The sequence below is a fragment of the Hemiscyllium ocellatum genome, chromosome 11, assembly GCF_020745735.1.
Source record: "Hemiscyllium ocellatum isolate sHemOce1 chromosome 11, sHemOce1.pat.X.cur, whole genome shotgun sequence".
Classification (NCBI taxonomy): domain Eukaryota; kingdom Metazoa; phylum Chordata; class Chondrichthyes; order Orectolobiformes; family Hemiscylliidae; genus Hemiscyllium; species Hemiscyllium ocellatum.
In genome coordinates, this window is record NC_083411.1 from 77,529,824 (window position 1) to 77,553,071 (window position 23,248).

Here is a 23,248-nt window from a genome sequence, read left to right on the forward strand (position 1 = left end):
CATTCCTATAGATCTACTATGTCTTGTGCTTCAGTATAACTGGCACCAAGGTGTCTGCTTTAGATGGTGCAGGTATTAGTGCACTGGTTGGGACATTCTTCTGAAGAGGTTAAACCCAAGATGTGAGCCAACTTATGGCAGATACTTTAAGAGTCTGTGTTCTTTGAGGTTATGAGCAACCCAATTTATCTCTCGTGGAGAAACACAGAATATGACTTGATCACCTTGCTGGCCTTGTAGATGCTTACAATCAACACCATTTGTCAACAATGTATAGGTGTGCTCAGATATGAAACTGGAGGCTAACATCACCTGGGTGTTGACAGGAATTGAATTTTGACATACGAATCACCAGGATTTCCAACTAATGGGATAAATCAGTCACGTGTTGAGACAGGATGCAAAAGTTTCACACTTGAAAAGGTCAAACATTGACGGAGAAAAAGGAGGCAGAAGGTGTCATGAAAGTCAATCACTGGAAAGAAACTGCGGCACTCAACACCAATTGTTCACAATGAGGCACTTGCATGGATCAGCAGCTCCAGCAGAAGTTGATAATTGTCGGTTACAATAAAGGAGGCTACAATTGGATTAGGCCACAATGACAAAGAAAGTGAGAAATTTTTGCAGTGTTAAAATACAAAATTAATTTTAAGAATTTCTCCAAGCTAAAAGATCACCACTCCCTATTTGAATTGTTTTACTGCAAAGGAAATACAGATATAAAATTATTTGTGATTCTCTAATGTAGAAAACAATGAAATTGATGACTGACCACAACAAAGGTGACATCTGTGTGGAAAGTTCACACAAGTAATAACATGTATTCATAATACTGCAGGATGTCATTTCTGTCTTAATTCATCAGTTTTTTAAAGATATTAAATGTTGTGCAAGAGTTAATTTTAACTGGGCTTTGGAAATTAATGTCTTCAAGGAACTGAGAATGGTAGGACTGATAAATAAAATGCAAAAATAATTCTTTGTGTGCTTATTTGCAAAATTTTTCTGATTTTTGTTGCCTGTTACGAATTATCTTGGTTTAGATGCACATCTAATTGTCTATGCATTCAAGATACTGACATTAAAACATTCTTTATTCAAGCCTTGCAATAGCACTCCCTGCTGTATCAATATGGTATTCCTTTTTACCATAATCTCTTTCTTTAGTCTGTCTGAAGGTGACATTGTCAGGTTAATAACAGCTGAAGCCTATTTTTGCTGTGAATTTATGTTCTTTGGAAACTCAATTGTAACTGTGGCATAAACCATTTCAGTTATGTCCTTAAACAGCCATTAGACAAGGGACTTTAATTCCACCCATTAACGCAAGATTCATATCTAGGTCCCAAAAGTGAAGGATTAGTGTTGAAACTGCTTTCCATGGATCACCTAAAGCCTCTAATTTATCATGAAGTCACCAAATCATCTAAAAATGGATAGCTTAATGCAAAACGTTTTCTCCTATTCAGACGCAAAATAATTGACATTATTGTCTGAAAGGTTTGTTCTTGCTATGTTACTCAATTCAAGAAATTTATCTATATCTGAAAAACCCAAGACAAAGTACATAAAAAAACATTTTAGGAAAATTTACAGGAATAAAATGTTCTTCAAATTATGAACAAACACAAGTCTTAACTACCGTGTTCCACTGCATTTACACTGTTCCCAAAACATTCTTCCAGTTCTTATTCATAATTGTCATATAGTATTTTATGTGAACCTACTGCATCTCCTGATATACAGTATACCTTGTTCAGAAAACAGCCACCTATTGTGTCTTGCCAAGCCAAAATAAATTACAATGGTGGCAAACATAATGCTTTCAGCCTATTTTCACAGTCTTGTTACTTTTGAAAGTGCTTCCTAATGTTTTGGTCACAAATCAATGGATTAAATTACAGTGAAAATAATTTTCAATCTTTTGAAATCACAGAACGACACAAAAGCACAAAATGAGAGGTTCAGAAAAGTTACATCCAGCCCATCAAGCTAGTTATCTCTTCAGTTTCTACACAATCTATTATGTTGTGGATTTTGGGCAATTTATTTAATTGCCTGAGAAAATCTTCCTTCCTGAAGTAGAACACCAGGCCAAAATCTTTGATTGTATATCTTGAACTTATCGTCTTTAGTTTGTGTTTTTCTAATTGAACAACCATTTAGCACTAATTGTTAATTATGTATTTAGGTTTAGGTTTAAAATTTTCATTCCAAATAGTATACCAATCTGCTCATATTTTTTGTTTGCTTTACATAGGTTTATATGTTAAATGTGCATAAAGAAATGGAGAAAAAGTCATTCTCATCTGAATGTTTGGTTCACACATTCCAGCTAAATTCAACACTGACTATCCAGGTTAAATAGTTCACTTGCCATCATATCACATCTCAGGATTGTAAAATTTGCATTAACTCTCTTTACAGCTCAATTATTAGGTACATTGGTCATTGCTGCGATATATGATGTAGAACAGGAATATTCCATACTCAGTTCTATTGTTAAGTCAGAGGTTTATTTAGCAAGAAAATTATAAAGGCGTAGTTCTGAAATTTCAATTCAAATTATATGTCATGGTACATGCAAAAAAATACACCTGAAATTTTTAGCATTTTTGGGTATGAGATGTGTTTCAGCTGAGGACAGATGGTGGGATAACTTGTCAGTTGCTTCCTCACCTCTCGGCTGACCATAACAGTGCATATTTTTCAGGAGGCCTTTAAAATATTTTTAGTTCTGTGACTTTAAAGAAGGAAATTACCAGGAGTGAAGTGAGACGCTGCATATTCTAGGGCTTTTATCCCTGCGTGTAAGACACTGAGGGATGACCTTATACAGGTTAATAACATCATAAGGAGCATGGATAGGGTGAATAGCTAAGGTGTTTTGCCTAGGTTGGGTAATCCAAAACCAAAGGACGTAGTTATAAGGTGAGAGGGAAAGGATTTAAAAAGGATCTGAAGAGTACCTTTTTCATACAGAGGGTGGTGTGTGTATGGAGTGAGCTGTCAGAGGAAGTGGTGGAGGCTGGCACAATTACAACAATTAAAAGGCATCAGAATGGGTATATTTAAAGGAAGGGTTTAGAGGGATATGGGCCAAATGCTGGCAAATGGGAATAGGTCAGATTGGGATATCTGATCAGGGTGGATGATTTAGATCAAAGGGTCTTTTTCCATGCTGTATAACTTTATGCCTCTATAACATGTATGAACCAACTTTCTGTTAATTTAAAAAAAAGACAAACATTTAACTTACAAAATGCCCAAACTGGAAATGCAACCAAGCATGCACTCCCTCAAACACAGAGAGACAAATGCACAGAAGAAAAGATGAGTTACAGAGGTGAAGCATGCACTTTAATTATCATAAAAATAACAAGAAACAAGTCAAATATTCTTAACCAGTTCTTTAAGATAAAAAGCACTGCAGGAAGGACTGACTCTTTTTTTCAGTTCTTTGAAGACACGGGAGGCTAAGTTTCTGATATTTCCTCTGAAATTGTGGTCAAGCTTCTGTCCAGAAGAAGTTATAATCTTACAGATGAAAACAAATTAGTTTCATTCTTCACTGTTCAATGGCTCTCTGTTCAAGACAATGTTTTTTTCTTTTATCTGGTAATGTCATCTCTGTGCTGCTGGTCACAGACAGCCTCGCTGGCTTACAGTGGTCATCCTAAGCTGCATGGTTCAGCATCAGTTCTGAGATGTACCACTGCCATTTCCAGCACTGGCTTCCAGTGTCAGAAGTCACTGCTATGCACGGACCTCGGATACCCACTCAGAAGAAATAAAAAATAGTGGGAATGTAGTTGGGTTTCCCTATGGATCAAGAAAGAATTAATCCTCCTTCCAATTAGTTGTAATTGGGGAGAATTTTAATGAATATTTCTCCTCAGTGTTTACTGAGGGGAGAATCATAGATGCTAAGGAAATAAAGGAAACAAGTGGGCATGTTTTGGACCACATACTTGTAACTACAGAGAAGGTGTTTGCAGCCTTAAAGCACATTAAGTTGGATAAATCCCCTGGCCCTGATTAAGTTCATCCTTGGGTATTGTGGGAGGCTGGAGAAGAAATTGCAGAGGCTCTTGCAGAGGTTTTGCTTCATCTCTAGCCACTGATGAAGTTCCAGAAGTCTGGAGGGTGGTTAATGTTGTTCCATTATTTAAGAAAGGTAGCATGGACAAGCCAGGGAACTACAATCCAATGAACCTGACATCAGTCATAAGCAAGTTATTGGAGAGGATACTGAGGGATAGGATCTATCAACATTGGGATAGTCAAGGTCTGATTAGGGATAGTCAGCATGGATTTGTACGCAGGAAGTCATGTCTGACAAATCTTTTAGAGTTTTTCAAAGAGGTAACCTAGAGGATAGATAAGAGTAGGGCAGTGGATGTTGCCTATATGGACTTTAGTAATGCCTTTGACGAGGTCCCACATGGCCGGGCAGTCATGAAGGTGAAGTCGCATGGGATCCAGGGAGAGCTAGTTAATTGGATTCAACATTGGCTTGATGATAGGAAGCCAAGGGTGATGCTTGAAGGTTATTTCTTGGACTGGAGGCCTGTGACCAGTTTGGATCAAATGGCCTGTTTCCGTGCTACATTACTGTATGACTTTATGACTCCATTAGGTGCATTTTGGTGTTTCCATTTTCCATATAATGGATCTGAGCTGAGGTGATTGATAACAATGGGAGAATGTCTATCAACATTCTTAACATGATTAGTTGACTGAAATATTTAATTTCCCATTCCATTAACTTAGGGGCTGCTATGTCTTTTAAATCTCTTCAGTTAAAATTGTGAGCGTAGTTAAGATACACATAGAAAAGCCATGTGTATTTTTAAGTCACTTCCCATATGTTTCTGCTTTGTCTCGATATCACAAACCAAGGTCACCTCATATCATGGAAAGTATTTTGAGATCTTACAGGAGACCTTGCTTCATGTTACTTCCTTATTTAAAGATATGAAGTTCAATATCTGTGACTGCCAGCAAGTTACTTTTAAGGTTGAGAAAACACCATTATGACTTCTGGATATTGGCAGGCTGGTATTTTGAGAATTCCTGCCTATGTAACCTGCAGTTCTGTAGGAGGCCATCTTCCATAAGCAGATTTTACAGGAGATTATAGATAACTAAATTTTTACTCCACAAATTTCCCTTACACGTTCATTTGAAAACAAACCTTGAATAATGTAGATATCATATAAAGACCATTGATTACGAGCCACTTGCTGAATTCATGTATCATCATTCAAAATGAATATCTACCCCATAGGTAATGTACAATTCTGAACCAGGTTTCAGATGTCAATGAAGTGTTCTGAAATTGAGATTGTATCAGTAAAAAACCATGTTCTGTATTCGGTTGACAACTAATCAAAGTGAAAGCTCTCCTCCTCTAGATCTAAAATAAGGATCAAGAATGAGCTTGACTTGAAGCAGTTAGAATTCTGATGCCACCTTTCTTTCGAGCACAGATAACCATAACCACATCTAAAATTCATCAAAGATCCTTAAATAGCATCTTCCAAACCCACAATAGACGAGAAGGACATATGAGAACACCACCATTTGCAAGATCCCTTCTAAGACATGCAGCACTCTGACTTGGAAGTACATTGCCACCCCTTCAGTGTAGTTGGGACAAAATCCTTGAATTCTGTCCCCAGTGGCATTGTGCGTCTACCTACATCATGTGAATGGTATCAATTCAGGAATCAGCTCACCACCACTTTCTCAAGGGCAACGAGGAATGGGCAGTAGGTGTTGGCCCAGCCAATGACACTAATGTTCCATGACTGGATAAAATAAAATACTTAAGGGTTTTGTGTCTAAAAATACAAGTGCCAGCGCATATGCCAGAGAATGAAATTGGAGAAAATTTGGTCATGTGTACATCCAAATACCAAACAAATCATGTGACTAAAGAGTAATTTATCAAGTAGGTCCAGTTCTACCGAAGATTAAGTTTTTGTTTTTAATAAAGAATGCCAAAGAAATTTTGTTTTAAAAGATCAAGGCCTCAGTTGCTAATGCCCACAAAAGGTCGACTGAAATGTTAATTTAGTGTGTTGAAATGAATTAGAATAATTATCATGAAATATAATAAGAGCGTGGATATTCTCTAGATTGTATTGGTTGGAGAACATGGGTGAGGGCCAAATGCTTCTTAAAGTTTCTTAAAATAAGAGAACATTGAAGTTCATGCGAATTGATATGACCTTGCGTGGTTTTGAACATCTGTGACAAAAATTAATCACATATTGGTCTTTGCATTGTTATGGTGTTCCATTCTCCCTTGTTTTAAAAGGGTTAACCAATTAACCCTTTAACCAATTAACTCAATAACCAATTTGTTATGATACAGCAGGATATCAACTCCATGGTGAATAGCTGAAGGCTGAGAAAAAAATCACGAGCAAGAAAATTGAAAATGAAAGAGGAAGAATCTCAATTGGGGTTCAGCTAAAGCTTTATTGATCTGGCAAAGATTCAAAAACAATCTGTCATACTATCTATGTGCAAAGCAGCTCTTATCCTGACAGGAAAGTCAATTGATACATGTGGAAATACTGGTGAGATATAATTCAAAATTAACAAGGGTGCAGCCACTGATAGTTTAATATGTGCAGCATACACGTTTCATGAGAGAATGAATTGGGCTAGGTACTGGTAGAGAAAAGATAAATGATTAAAATTGCCCTGCATGAGACAGCTGCATGAAACGCATTCAGGGAAGCCTTCTTCAGGAACACAATATTCTGCAAACATCTTAATAGTAAACAAAAAGGACAGGGAGATACAAATCTGAGAACCTTGTTAGCAACAAAACAACAGACAATGAAACAAAGAGCAATACGAGGAACACTGCTGTTACAAAATACACAAACCTTCCTCTATTTTCAGTCAAGGCAACTCAGTATGTTATGAATAGATTTACATGCATTGAGATTCTGTTATCTCCTTTGAAGAAGAAACTTGTTCGTCCTTTATGTGGAGGTAAGAGAGAAAGTCACAAGCGTCTCAATGAACACATGGATAAAAAAAAAGATAAAGAATTCTGATCAACCAACGCAGCTCACCAAACATTATTTATGTCGAACTCACCTGAGAAACATTGTTGCAGTTCATCATGGGCAAATATTTTTTGAGTAATGGATTTTAATTTCCTGACTGCAAAATCTCAGCGTGAATGCAAGGCAGATGTAAAGAGTATATCATCTTATAATGTTCACATTACAGCAACCAGAATTTTGAAGATTGACCCAAGCCATTGAAAGATTTGAATGACAATCATTATAAAACTCTAACTTTGGAGGCAATGTAAATGCTCTCCAGGACAAACAATTCAGAGCATGGAAGTGAACAGATCTATTAACTCTTGGATGTTGGTTTGTGTGTCATGAAAGAAGACAGGTATCTACATAATTCTGGATTAGTGGTGCTGGAAGAGCACAGCAGTTCAGGCAGCATCCGAGGAGCAGTTTACCTAGGTATTTATCATATGAAACTGTGACTTTAAAGTTAACTTTTTCAAACAAGGATGACAACGAGATTCAAGAATTACTCTCACAATGCTTCATTTTGTTTTGGAAGTGCAACTGAAGAAAGAAATACATGGAGAATCCAATCATAAAATTTAAATCACAAACTAGGTGAGTGTTTACACTCATTTCCTGCACATGACCTCACAATTTGAACCCAGCAGGTCACAATATACAAGCTTGATTATAACTCTAGCCACAACATTCAAGTCTCTGCAGCTGCTGCCAGACAGTGATAGCAGGTTGTACCGGCTGCTAGATGCACTGCAGTAACTCATCAAACAGGCTTTGACAGCATTCTCCAAACCAGGACCTCCACCACTTAAAGGACAAGAGCAGCAGAGGGCTGTGAACACCATGACCTGAAAGTTCCACTTGAAGCTATGCATCATCCTAACTTGGAACTGTATGATTATTTCTTCAATGTTGCTGGGTCAAATCCTGGAACTCCCTACCTAACATGATTGTGGATGTCCCCAAACCCCAGGACTGTTGCAGTTCAAGAAAGCGGCTCAACATCGTCTTCTCTAGCACAATTAGAAATGGACAATAAGTGATGGTTCAGCCAGTGACACCATGCATCCCATGAACAAATTCCTTAAAATGTTGAGCTGTGCTCATTAATTGGAAAGCTTTCTGCAGAGCACAATCATTTGACAAGTAATTTAATTTAATGACCATGCATGGATTATCACACCTATGGAAATATCATTTAGCAATACTGTGGCATTGTTACACTTCCATTCATGCCAATCTGGAATTGGAATTCAATTGTTGATGATGATCAAGAAGCATGTTTAAAGGGTGCCTCCTAATCAGCCTGGCTCAAAGTATGCTTAACTGAGTTGGTCAATATTAGCGTGTCTACCTAAACCTTGAGTACTGACAATGTTCCAATTCATGATGCTTGCCTTGCATGACACAATTGTATGAAACACATTCAGGGAAGGCTGAGCCACAAATAATTGATTTTCACTTTCTAAGTAACCCATTGTAGAAGTGATGATCATTTATTTTGGTCAATAAATATAAGCCATTTTGCTGCATATTACTCATATTAAAAATCAATAGAAGTTTAGATGAATGGATGGATGACGTACTAGGCTCTCTGCTACAGTGAAGAATGGCTGCAGCTTTTGTGTCACCTTTTATTCTTTCTTGGAAGCCAAGATTGCTGCTAAGGTAGCATTTATTATTCGTCTTTAATTGCTGTGATGTTGTAAGCTGCTTCTTGAACCTCGTTGCAGTCCATACGTAAGTTATTGAGAGAATTGTTCGGAAGGGAATACCTGGAATTTGATCTAAAAACAGTTGCAGAACAGTGATAGAGGTCTAAGGCAAGTTATTGTGTGGCTTCGAGGGGAACTTGGAAGGTGGTGGCATTCTCAAGCATTGGCTGCCCTTTTCCTTCTAGATGCCAGAGGTCGTGTGTTTGGAAGATGCTATCAAAGGAGCTTTGGTGGGGTTGTTGCAGTGTGTGCCATCACACATCAATAGTAGAGTCATAGAATAAAATTCTAGAATCCCTACAGTGTGAAAACAGGCTAGTTGGCACATTAAGTCCACGTCTGACTCTCCAAAGAATACACCATCCAGACCCAACCCGCTACCCGATAACCCTGCATTTTCCATTGCTAACCCACCTAGCCTGCACATCCCTGGATAGTATGGGCAATTTAGCATAGCCGATTCACCTGACTCACATATGTTTGACTGTACTCCTCCAGAGCACCTGGAGGAAACCCATGCAGACACAGCGAGAATGTGCAAATTCCACACAGACAGTCACCCGTGGAGAAGTGAAATTGAACTAGAGTTGCTGGTGTTGTGAGGCAGCAGTGCTAAGCACAAGCCACTATGCTGCCCATTAATGAGTTTTTAAAATGGAGGATCAGGTGTCAGTCGAATGGGCTGTTTTGTTCTGGATGGTGTTGAGCTTCTTGAATGTTGCTGCCTGCTCTGTCCACATCAGGAAGGAAGGGTAAACAGAATAAGTCCTCAGACTCTGAAATAAGGAATGCAATGTAAATAAATTCTCCATTGTTCCCATTCTATATGGATATATATTAATCTTATAAGTAAGCAAATCAAAATGGATATTGGTCACTTCAATAACTAAGCCAGACATCTGATCAAGTAACCTGCCATAGATTACTGTTTCAAGTTACACAGAAAAATTGGAGACACTGTCAGAACCTTTGGAACTTTTTGACAGTCTGAATGGAGGATTTGGGATGGAGAAGGCAGCAGAGGGTGGTTAAAGAGAGGGAAAGCAGGATTTACTTTCTAAATGAGGAAGAACAACTGAATTGGCCTACGCTTCAGTCAGAACTTGCAATTCTACTCAGAGTGCAGATTATGCTTCTGCTAGAAATAAAAGATTACCATGGAGGAAGAAATGCTGTCCTACCAACAGGTGACACAATCCTGTGCATAGTGAGTAGGACATTTAAATTTTTCATTCAGTTTCAGAGTAAGGACAGCCGATTTTAAGTTGGCGAATTTTGAGATGTGATAATTATTTCCCAGATTCCTGAATGCGAATGTCAGTGAATTTACTAGGATTCCTTCTCTATTTTATCTCTGCCTGAAGTTGTAGAGAGAAAGATCTTTTTAAACGTTTGCTGCAGTTTATTTATCTTCCGATAACAGCAGTAAGAGATTGGTGAGAGTGTACACGTTTCAACTCAAAAGGGCTATCTCAAAGGCCAGTTTTTAAAATAGCAGTAGGTGTGCAAGCTCAACAAAACTTTGAGAGAAACAAACAATTGTGCTGTAATATACAACCCAACCAGTGCATACATGTTTCCTGTGTAAGGTGAAAGGTTATTCGTGTGATAGATAAGATGTAATGTCCTTTGATAACTACCATTATTAAGGCACTTCCATGTGTAACTGGTGCTACTCATATAATGTCAACCATGAAAATTCTGATGAAAGTTGCACTCCAAGAGCTGAACATGAATAAAAAGTAGATCATGTTATGAGATATGTACGCTCAGAGGTGAGACAAGTTGCTGGAGGATGAATGGCAGTGTTACCCCCAACTGAGTTACAATAAGCTCTTCCTTGCCTTATAAAGTCCAAACTAGTTGGGGCAATAGCTGGATGAGTAAATTATTACAATGCATGATCATGTAGTTCTGACAGCACCTGTGAAAACTCAAGTATAAAACAAAGAACTGCAGATGCTGGAGATCTGAAACAAAAGCAGAAAGCACTGGAGAAACTCAGCAGATCTGGCAGCATCTGTAAAGAGAAAATCAAATTTAATGTTTCAAGTCCAATCATCCTTCATTAGAACTGTGTGATGATCAGTTGTGAGTAAGTGAGGACTGCAGATGCTGGAAATCAGAGTCAGGAGTGTGGTGCTGGAAAAGCACAGCAGGTCAGGCAGCATCCGCGGAGCAGAAGAATTGACATTTTGGGCATAAGTCCTTCATCAGAATGACCACGAATTATGAAAGTTCATTGGCCTTCTCAGATTTTAGAATGGAATTTTAAAGTCCATCTTAACAGCTGCCATTTTCACATTGTGAAGACAAAATAGTGGGGGTGCAACTATTTCATTATTTAACTAATTTAATCATTAACTAATGCATTGCAACTGAGTTGCAAACAGTATGTAAAATTATACACAAAAATGTTCAATCAGAATATAAAGGTAATGGGATGGCTGGCATGCCACAATTATTTCAATCAAAATATCTCTGCGTATCTGAAAAATGTGTTGCTGGAAAAGCACAGCAGGTCAGGCTTTCTATATACAGTTTTCTATCTCTGCATATCTCATGGAATCCTGATCAAAATTTAAATTCTGTTTACATAACTCATTTGGCACTCAGTTATTAAAGACAAACTTGTGGATACATGCAGAAAACTTCAAAGTAGTGTGAGGGAACAGGGATTTTGACACATTTTTCCACGAAGTGCCTTAAGTGGCAATAAAATAGCCCCTGAATGACCAATTGTCATCCTAACTCCGTAAACCTGTCAATAAAATGCTGAGCAGATTTTACATGGTGATACCCATCTACTCATTTTCTGAACCATCCATAGCCATATCAGTTGAGTGGCAGCGTCTTAGTCACAGAACTGACTTTGTCAGGAGATACAGCTGGAAGTGATTAAGATCTGCTACTCTTCTTCATTTTTTATGACAAGCATATTATTTGTGTAACTAGTGCTGACTGTAATAGAACAGAATATTAATGGCTGGAAATGAATTCTGTCACTTCTGGTGACATCAAGTCTTCAGTTTGCATTTTATTTTCAGATTTAGTTGCGCTGACATCAAAATATACATATTCTATTTTATCAGCATTCAATTTTTCATTTTGAGCAAGTGGCAACATTTCAAAAAACTGATAGTCAATAATTTAATTTTGTAAGTGGGTGAATTTGATCTGCACATTTGTGAGATGAACTGTGAAGACTATCTCCATAGAAAACTGTTTCCCTCTATGCTTCTCCTTGGCATAGTGCAATGTAGTTTGCACTAGGTACTGAGTCACTGGAGCAGCTCTCTTTTTATGTTTTATGAAGGTGAGGATGTTGGAACATCAAACAGATTTACAATGCACTCAGTGATAGCATCAAACACTTTCCAGACAGGCACAAAGAAGATCACCTTCAATATTTCCATGACAATATGTTTTTACACTCTCAGAGAAAATGTTCTGCGTTGCACAATAGAATTTCAGTTTTCCCCACTCTCTATCCATGGGATCTCTTAGAATGAGATTTCTGATTTAATAGTCTTTGGAGCCACATTTTAAAATAAGGTACTTTGGCACAGTAATGGATTCATTCAACTCATCTGGTCCAATTTCAAACCTGGACTCAAGGAACCAAAGGAATCTATGTCAATAATATTATACTGCCCAATCACAATACCATTCTAAATAAAATGCAGTTCAGAAAGCATAATGGATGCAAGAATGAAATACAATGGGTAGAAATAACAACTTCCTTGTCTTCTCTGGGGTAATTTTTCTACAAGTGACAGCAATACAGAAACAGTCACATTCATTTGATGGAGATTTAATAGTTAGTTCTCTCAAATATGATGCAGCAACTTGACTATGGAAAGAATGTGTGATTTACCTGACATTGTCATTGTAAATGCCACAAATGCAAAAGTGTCAAACTAAGTAAAATTCACTGTTGACTTTCAAAAAGAGGATGAGTTTGGTTGCATCAGATATGCAACATTAGAAGAGAAGTAGTGGTAGTCAAGTGATTCAATTAACTTCAAACTAATTGATTTCTGCTATTTCTTTATTTTGCAGCCATTAGCCTGGATTTAGTAAGCTTACTGGTTCATGGGTTCAGAAATGTACTTTTTTTTAATAAAGGTTTATTTCAATCAATAATTTACAGAAATATGTTTCATGCAGGTGTTGGTTTATTTTAGTTTTTAAAACTTAGAATCTATGCTGAAGCAATTAGTGAAATTTTCTGAACTCACTCAGAGTTTTGTCAGGTTGGCAGAGGTATATAATTGGGTGGGAGGTAAACGCCCCAGTTCCTGATTGTGGTTAAAGCTTTGCTGTTGATTCTTCCAAATCTTGCGAGTTGGGCTTTCCTGAACTGGTTTTGTGTTTATTAGTGTACTATGAATACTCATTAAAACTGCATCCCACTGGAATTACAAATTCACAGAATTATTATGGTGCATTAGGAGGCCATTGGCCCTGATGCCTGCAGTCTCTCTATTGTCTAGTGTCAATCTTCCACCTTGTCCCAACATCTCCCCACTCCAGCGTCTACCAAATAACTGTCCAATGCTTTCTTAAAATGATGTTCACTGGCACAATACTCCTGGGTAGAAACATGTGTTCACAAACCCGATCATATATAAGTGTGTATCCAGTGAGGCAAACTTCTTCTTCCAAAATCTAGTGAGTACAAATTTCTTAAATTAATTGGCTCTTTCATAACTAAGGTATTTCTTTCACTCTTTTGTGATTGTGTCAATGTCCTTTGAAAGGCAGAGGTCAAACACAGTCAGATATGTACATTCTCCTAGTTATGATAAAAAGTCAGTGATATGTTGGTGCTGACGCTCCTTTGATCCTTTCCCTGGCAGCTGTGTGAGAGGCAATATCACTGTCGTGTGAGTAATAAATAGTAGATGCAATGAAGTAACAAACCATGATTGCATATGAGCTATGTGATGCAGAGCCCTGGCACCCAATTTTCTCTGTGACAGTTCAAGTCAATGGCATAGTTATTGTCCAATTCATGCTCTTAGAGCATGGTGAATTGAGCAGACAGTGACATATCCTGCAGAGTGCAGCAGACCATTCATAATATGGAGGAACTGGAGTCAGGTCTATTAAGCCGTCACTGACCTCTGTCGAGATGTCTGTTCAAGCTTCCGTCATCACTTGGGAGGAGCCCTTGTTGTCATCCTTAGAGAAAGGAATTTCCCTGGTCAGCCTTCAGGAAAACCTCGTGGGAAGCATAGCTAGAGCATACTTTTTTCCAGGTTCCTGACCTCTCTAGGGAGTGTTTGAGGATGATGAGCAGAGGTTGACTGATGGTCCTGGGTTGCAGAATGAAGTACTGTCTGTGTGTTGTTTCAACATGGATGTTAGAGCCTGGTAGATCTTAGCAGACTTCAAAATGTCCTCCCTGTAAAATTTTCCCATGTATGCATATGTAATGAGATGAGAAAAACCTGGGGAGTTTCTCCATTGAAACAAAAGTGCTGCAAGAAGTTGGGAATCCTATGTTCTGATCTGGAACCTGGTGCTTTCTATTTTCGAGAAGGCAGGAATGGAAGCTATATACGTTGTGCATGTATGATTCCCAAAATTTGATGCCCATTGAAATGATCAGCTGCCTTCAATGAAATCAAATTTTGGAATCTCCTGAGTATGGACCCTGGAATATGGAAATTAGACCAGGTTAAGTCAGGTCTGTTCTCAGTGCATTTCCTTTGGATATCCAAGACATTCCAGTGGAATTGTTTGTTCCTGCCACACTACTCAGAGAAACTCCTGTAGTGATGTTCTGTAGCTAAGATGACTGACCTCCAACATTTGATAACCATCTTTCTTAAGGTATGCTCTAAAGTGCTCAGTATGGAAAGCTTTCTCTCTAATTCCCATTGACTTCAGTTCTTCTAAGGTTCATTGTTGCCACACACGGCTTGATACTGCCTTTCTTGAAGTCACTCTCACTTCTTCTCATTTTCACGTCTTTTGTTCACCTTTGTAATGAAGTCAGGAGCTGATTTGTCCTGGCAGAACCCAAACTGGCCTTTCTGTGCAGGTGAGTAAGTGCCACTTGGCAGCACTATCAACCATACCTTCCATCACTTTGCCAATGATTGAGAGCAAATTGATGGAACAGTAACTGGCTAAGTTGAAGTTGTCCTGCTGTTCTGTGGAAGGATATACCTGTTTATTTTTCCACATTGTAAAATGGATGCCAGTGTTGTTAATGTGCTGGAGCAGTTTGGCTCAGGACACATCTAATACTGGATTAAAAGTCTTCAGTAGTATTGCTGAACTGTTACCAGGGCCACAGTATTTGCTGTTTCCAGTGCCTATAGCCATATCTTGATGTCTCAAATTGGTGAAAGTATGGTATTCGTGATGCTGGGGATATTAGGAGAAGGTTGAAATGCTGTTCATTTACTATTGCTCCATTGCTTAGTCCCAGCATGGGTGACATCAGTAACAGCAGGCAACTTACCAGCACCTTCTCAATGGAAGTTAGAAAATGGCAATAAATACTGCGTCACCCACATTCCAGAAATGAACTGAAAAAATTAGGACATGGTTAGAGGTTGAGAGTACATTTTCAGTGCTGGTCCCATGCATTATTGCCTTGTCACTCAAGATACTAGAGATTGTGGTCTTGGAAGATGTTACCAATGAGTTCTTGGCAAATTGTTGCAGTCATCCCATAGATTATGTGTGTCCAGTCTATGATTCACAGAACACATATGCAGAATTCCCATTCCCCAGAATGTTTTGCACAGCCCAAAACAAACAAAAGCGAAAATTGTTGGACAAACTCAGCAAGTCTGGGAGCATCTGTAGAGAGAAAATAGACTTGCCAGTCTAGTCACCCTTTTTCAGAACTAGAAGCAGCTAGGAAAAGTTAGTATTCATGCTGGTGGTGGATGGTGGAGACAGAACCCAGACAGAGAGAGAGAAAAATAAGTCAGCAGACAAAGGGATTGTTGATAACAGGCTATGGAAGAAGGGCAGATATACAGGTGACAATGGGGACTATGTGTAATTGAAATAGTTGGTTGTACTGAAAGCAACCTATTTCATGACAGGACTAGGGTTTTGAGGTTTATTAAGGGAATGAATAGAGGTGTCCATGCCCTAAAATTGTTAAACTCAATGTTGAGTCCTGAAGCAAAATATGAGGTATTGTTCCTGCAGTTTGCATTGAGCCTCACTAGAACACTGCAGCAAACCTTGAACAGAAACTTTGGCATGGAAACTCAATGGTGTGTTGAAGTAGCAGTCAACTTTAGTCAATTTTACTAGTAGACATATTTACAGCTCATTCATGGGTGTAGTCACCATCATCCCAGAAGACGTATGGCTGCCCTTGAATGAGCAGAGAGACATTTGGTGGTGTGTTTAACCTGAGAGGCACTATGCTTTCTGTGAGAAGTGAGATTGAGAAGGTGGAAGCACGTGTGGGAATTGAACCCACACTATTGACCAACCAACCAACCAACAAACTAACTGACCCCTAAGCTCATTCATAGGGTTCTCATCAATATTACTTTATTTTAAATTAGAATCCTTACAGTTTGGAAACAGCCCTCCGAAGATTAACCTACTCAGACCCGTTGTCCAATATTTACACCTGACTAATGCACCTAACCTATACATCCCTGAACACTATGGGCAATTTAGCATGGTCAATTCACCTAACCTGTACATCTTTGGATTGTGGGAGAAAACAGGAGCACCCAGAGGAAGCCCATGCAGTTACAGGGAGAATGTGCAACCTCCGCACAGTCACTCAAGACAGGAATCGAACCTAGGTCCTTGCTGCTGTGAGGCAACAGTACTAACCACTGAGTCATCATGCCACCCCTTATGTAACCTTATGCAAGAAGGATCACAGACCATGAAAACATCGATGTCAGAAGAAAGTTTTTTTCATTTTGCTCATGATTTACTTGATACCAGATTCCAAATTCAGTTAAGTATAAATTGAAGATTTTATAAGGAGCTGCTCCTTTGATCTCTCTCCGAGGACCTTTTTCCCACATTTGTCCTGCTGCTGATTTACTGTCAATAGCAAATGCTGGAGAGAACCACTCTGTGATTGGAAATGTCAGCGAGACCTGGAGCCTTGGTGGTGAGTCTGCAGCCAGGCCCTGAAATAGGAGCTTTCATGGAGACTCTGGCTTGAAGAGGAAGGGAAGGAGGTGAGAGTCACCCCACAGGGAGAAAGCAATGAAAATCAGGTGACAGCAAGGACCACTATAGATGACTGGGCATGACACTGATAGGGTGAACTGATAGTCAAGCTTCCAAGTCACTCACACTATTGTTTCTTTCCCAAAACCTTCTGGCAGTGATCATCTTTTTACTACATCAATTGGTTAGCCTTATAGCATCCCCGTTTGTTCATTTGGCCTGGACACTCTTCTTCGAGATTGCAGGCGTGTGTTCAACTTGAACCTTCATGCACATGGCAGAGTGGGAATTCCTACTCAGAAGGATTCATTTCTAGATAAATTGTCTTTTACCAAATGGCACTTAAGTCTCTATTGGGAAAAAAAATCTTCGCTACTTTCATTTCAATGCGAAATGTTTGCTGGTGGAAATAGCGGTGAAAAGATTTGTAAAGTCTCATGGCTTATTTTCTTGAAGTTAAAGGGGGAAGAGAAAAAAACACAGACAAAGTGAGACGGTGGGAAAGGGAAGGGAGCAAATATGAGAGAGAGACAGGAAAAGGGATTGTGAGAAGCAGAATGATATTGTATTATTGTTAAGATTTGCTGCTTGTTACTTTTTAAAGTTCTATTTTGATTAATTACTCATTTAATTATTAATTTATTGGTTTTAGATTTTATTTTGTTTACTTTTCTGTCAGCCCTTATCTTTCTGAAATTTTCTCACTTCAAGGAAGAAAAAAATTGAGATATGGTTCACCATATGAAAATTTTGGATCACAGTGCAGATGATAGCTATTTTATCCAGTTGTGGAAGAATAGACATTTAAACAAAAAGGATTGGATACCAATCAAGACTGAAAGTTTACAGTAATTCTCTGCACAGTATCACTACATTGTTTTTCTGCATCAGTGCTTGCAACTTAGTGGATGCTTCAATAATCATATCATGGATTTTATTTCGACTGGTGACTGTAAGAATTATATCGGCAACATCACGAACAAAAGTGAGCGCTGGCAAATATCACCGATTTTACATTTCACATTGCTGGCTTGATAGTTTCAAACAGGAATTTGTCATTAATTTCTGCATTTTGGAATTCACTGGATTCATTTTTACAATAGTGATACCCATCTTCACCTACGCATTTTTCTCTGCTCATTAAGTTAAACATAAAGTGCTCAGCACATGAATCTTCATGAAATTAGACATTTTGGAACCTGTGACCTTTACTTCTCTTACCATTGGGAATGTACTGGCACAATGATGTACAATGTATCATAATGTATGCTTGCTGTAGAGAAGTAATTACTTACTGCTCATTTGTCATGATTTATTTGATGCTGAAGTAATTGTCCCATCCTTTGTGCAAAATCATAGTGCAATTTCTTTGAACACCCATCGGCATTGAGAAAAGTTGAACTGCATAGGTAACAGGGTATTGCAAATCACAGCCATCACCTCATGAAAGGGAGATCCAAAAATTATCATTGTAAAATGATCTTGATCAGTGGTAGCTTTGAAAAGCTTTTTGTTCATATCAATGTTACCACATTGATTTTATGTTACATTTCAGTACATTAAGATACCTAAATTAGATCAGGGACATAAAATGCAAAGAATCAACTCACCTTGTGAGAAAATGGAAAAGAACAAATGCAGTACATTTATCTTCAGGGAATTTAACAAATGGATGCAGGCTCTGAAGTTGTATATAATTAAAGGAAAACAAGTGAAAAGTACAAGCACAGATGAACTAGTTACTTCAGAATAGTTTGAATCACACACATCTTTTACGTGGTCATGGCAAATATCCCATAATGTGATTTAACAGGAAGTTCAAACTTAATTATTAGTGACTTGAAAGATTACTTTCTACAATGATCAGGTTTTGTTCGTAATTGCCTGTGGAATTTCTTTTGTAAAGGCATTTGTACAGACTCAGCTGGGATATTATAACTCTGATATCGACAAGCATTCTCTGTTGAAAATTAAGTGCTTACAATGGGCAGATCATATCTACACTATTATTAAAGCTCAAGAAGAAGCTTTAACAGTTTATACACTAACCTCAGATATAAGTGATGATCTAAATGCTATTACATTGGTTCCAGTGAAATCAGAGTTAAGCAAAAAGATAACAATTACAATAATTGGCCTTTTAAGTGGCTCACAATTGGAACAGTCTACATTTAATCGGCAAATACTAACATACTGATGGAGGAATAATATCTTGCAGTAGAGTTCATTGATTATTATTTCTTTTATCATCATTTTGTCATATTTATAAAACTTCAGTTATTTTCCTCATTTAACATAAAAGTTTAATTGATTTGACACCAAAATATTTAACTGAGTATTTCTGTGAATGGTAGCATTGCGTGAAAATTTGGCCCATTCAAATTAACTTGCTTTCTCGATAATTTTGATTGAAGCATTAATTCTTTTAAGTAAATTAACTCCTTGGTTAAATGTTTACATGATTATATCAGTCCCAATAATCTCCAGGCTAAAAGAATAGTATTGGCATGCCATACTAGCCTTATCTTGTTCCTTCTAATTATTTAATATGCATTTTTAAGGAGTTAGTAAATACCACTGATGGACTTTAAGGCCAACTGACCTCAATGTCACAAACAAATCACAAATAATAAATCAAGTGGGCTGCTCTTTAAAGGGTCAGTGTGGATTCGATGGGCCAAATGGCCTGCCTCCACACCGTAGGTATTCTATGATTTTATAACTCCATTACTTTACATCCAAGCCATTTTCAGTTATTCAAATTTTTTTCTCAACCCCTTAGTGATTTAGATGCAGGCAAAGCCGATCTGACTTTTGTTATTTTGTCCTTTGGTACTAAACAAATCAGTTACATTGAAATATCTGTAGATCTCAAGAGGATCCAGAAAAAAAGAAGAAATGTGGGAGCTTGGGAAATGTAAATTCCAAATGCATTTGCTTCCAAGTCTTGATGCTTTTTACATTGACACCATCACTTGTAAAGCAATAATAAAAATGGCCATTGTATTCTCATGAGCTATTTAACTATGCAAATGTCGATAATTATCCTTGGATCTGAAGGTTGCAAACAGGAGCTGATGGAGAATAATTTGTGAGGAATGAAACATGCCCTTTATTTCACAATTAATATTCCAATGCAGCTTTGTATATTTATTTTCAACAATGGGCAGATCTTTTTCCTTATATACCTGTGCCATTTGGAAGATAATTCATAAACCTGTTTTCTGATCCCTGTCAGAGTCCAATTTAGCAAGCTGTCCGAACTGGCACAGTTGTTTTCTTGAAACCTATTTGCTATAGAATCATAGGATCCCTATAGTGTGGAAACAGGTCATTTGGTTCATCCAGTGCACACCAATCCTCTGAAGAGAATCCCACTCAGACCAACCCCCTCTACCCCTGTTATTTTGCATTTCCCACAGTAAATCCACCTAACCTACACATCCCTGGACACTATCGGCAACTTAGCATGGCCAATCCACCTAACCTGCATGTCCTTGGAATGTGGGAGGAAACTGAAGGAAACTCACTTCACCCCAACTGTAAGCAACTTGTGTTCAATCTTTACATCCCTGTCTATTACAGCCATCAGCAATGTCTTCTTATCTTCCATTATCATTTTTTTCCAAATGAAAGAAGCAACTAGTTTCATTAGGAACCCGAATGGAGAGTGTCACCTGACTTGTGTTTCACTACCTTGCAGCACTTTAAGCATACACGTCAGCCATGTTTAACGTGTCAGTCAGTCTTTGGACCCAGCATTTTCTTTGTACAGGTTAAGTTTCAAAACCAGCGTTGAGTTTGTACCTACTGTCTGCTTCTTCACTTCTAGGCTACTATTCTTCTTCCTTCTCAAACAATGAAAGAGGGAAGTTGTACTTATACGGCAAATTACACAACTCTGGGATGATAAACATAAACCCACAAGCAATGAAGTAAAGTTACAAAGTAGGAAAAGGGACAGTCAACTGGCACACAGCAAGCTCCCACAAAATGACCTGTTTTTATCAATTCATAGAATGTGGCATCACTGGTTAAGGCAGCAATATTTGCCCGTCCCTAATTGACCTTTAGAAGGTACTGGTGAATTACTTACTTGGACCACAGCAGGCCATGTGATGTAAGGCACACCCACAGTGTTTTAACAAAGGCAGCTTCCCCAGAATTTTGACGTGAAGGAACATAGATATAGCTCCAAGTCAGGATAATGTGAGCTTAGAAGGGACTTTACAGGTGATGGCATTACCATACATCAGTTGTGTTTTTCTTTCTGAGTGGTAGAGGTCTTGGGTTTGGAAGGTTCTGTTGAAGGAGCCTTGGAGCATTGTTGCAGTGCATCTTGTAGATATGCACTCCGTTGTGTATTGGTAAAGGAGGCAATGAATTCTTATGGATGTGGTGCCAGTCAAGCAAGCTGTTTTGAGCTGGATGACATTGAGCTTCTTGAGTGTTGTTGGAGCTACACTCATCCTTGTGGAGCGAATTCCGTCACACTCCTGACCAGATAATCTATTTTAGGAAAATTCCTTGAATGTTGGCCAGGAGCAGTGAGAACTTCTCAGTTCTACAAAATAATGCCTTGGGATATTTTGCACCAGTTTCAGAGTCAAATGGAGTCTTGGCAACTCTGAAGTGAAATAGTAAAGAATCTGATTTTTTTAAAAAATTCTTTACTTATGAATAGCTATCCAGGCACAAAAATACCATCAGAACACTGAGTTGTATTGTAGGATAGCTGAAAATTTCTAAGGCAGTAAAGCTGGGGCTGAATGAACATATCTGAATAACTGCTTTGTCATTGCTATTCATCTCACTGAACATATACCATAATGATAAAACAAAATGCACTAAACTAAAATATGTCCATACTCCCATGATTATGAAAAGGATAGTCTTCCAATAAGCAGCCACTCATGTACAGAATCAAATTAGGAGGAGTGTTGACTTATTCACAATATATTTAAGTTTTACTTTCAATTTTGTTCAAATGTGCTTGTATAAAATTAGTTGTGCATCTGATTAACAAATTCTGCAGTAGAAAATGCATTTATGTTCTTTTGATTTCCTGCATTAATATGAACATGTTGAGGTTTGCGTAATGTGATTTTTTTTTAAAGCTGCAGTTACCATGGAAATTATTTTAACATAAGTAACTTCATCTTGAAATCAGTCCATTCAATCCACAGCTCATGGGGAAATAATATATTGCAAAAACTGTATTTTGCACAAATAACTTCTTGAGATTTGCCAATGTGCAACATATAAATTGTCACCAGTGTTTGCAGATGGAAGTGGCAATAGTTCAACCAGAAAGGACTGGTGCCAACAGGGACTTAATAATAGTGTTTAACTATTATTCATTAAGAACATAGGAAATAGGAGCAAGAGTTCAAGAAGGAGCTTGTCCCCTCAAGCTTGTCCACCTTTCGACAAAATCATCCCAGGCTGTCCTCCTCTTTTGTGCCAGCTCATCTTAGCCCCCAACTCCTTGATCATTCAAACCTCTACCATCCTCCTCTTTCAATACTTTCAGTGATCTAGCCTCCATAATTCTCTTCGATTGAACTATTTCAAATAAAAATCAAGAAAATGTCCACATAGCCGTCTAACAGTGGCTCAGCGGTTAGCACTGCTGCCTCACAGCGCCAGGAACCCGGGTTCGATTCTGGTCTTGGGTGACCGCCTGTGTGGAGTTTACACATCCTCCCTGTGTCTGTGTGGGTTTTCTCTGGGTGCTCCAATTTCCTCCCACATTCTAAAAGATGTACAGGTCAGATGAATTGGCCATGCTAAATTGCCCATAGTGTTAGGTGCATTAGTCAGGGGTAAATGTTGGGAAATGGGTCTGAGTGGGTTACTCTTCAGAGGGTCAGTGTTGGGCTGAAGCATCTGTTTGCATACTGTAGGGAATCTAATCTCAACTAATTCATTTTGCATATCTCAAATATAGCAGCATTTCTATTTGTTACTTCATCACTGAGGTTTTAATAATTTTATTGAAATAGTCAAGTGATCAAGGTATTTCAACATTTTGTTATGAACTAAGCCAGACCACTCAAAATGTCCTTCAGCAGGCAGCTCAGACCATAACTTTGCAATTTGTTTCGGTAAGAGTATAATGAAAATTACCCGGATTAAGTTAGCTAGTTTGACTACTACATTTTAAAACAGACAGAACTTTATTCACAAGGTACACAATGAAACACAAATAAAAGAATAAAGAAAACCTACAGAATTCAGCCTATCCAACTAGACTTAATTATGCTGTTTCAAATA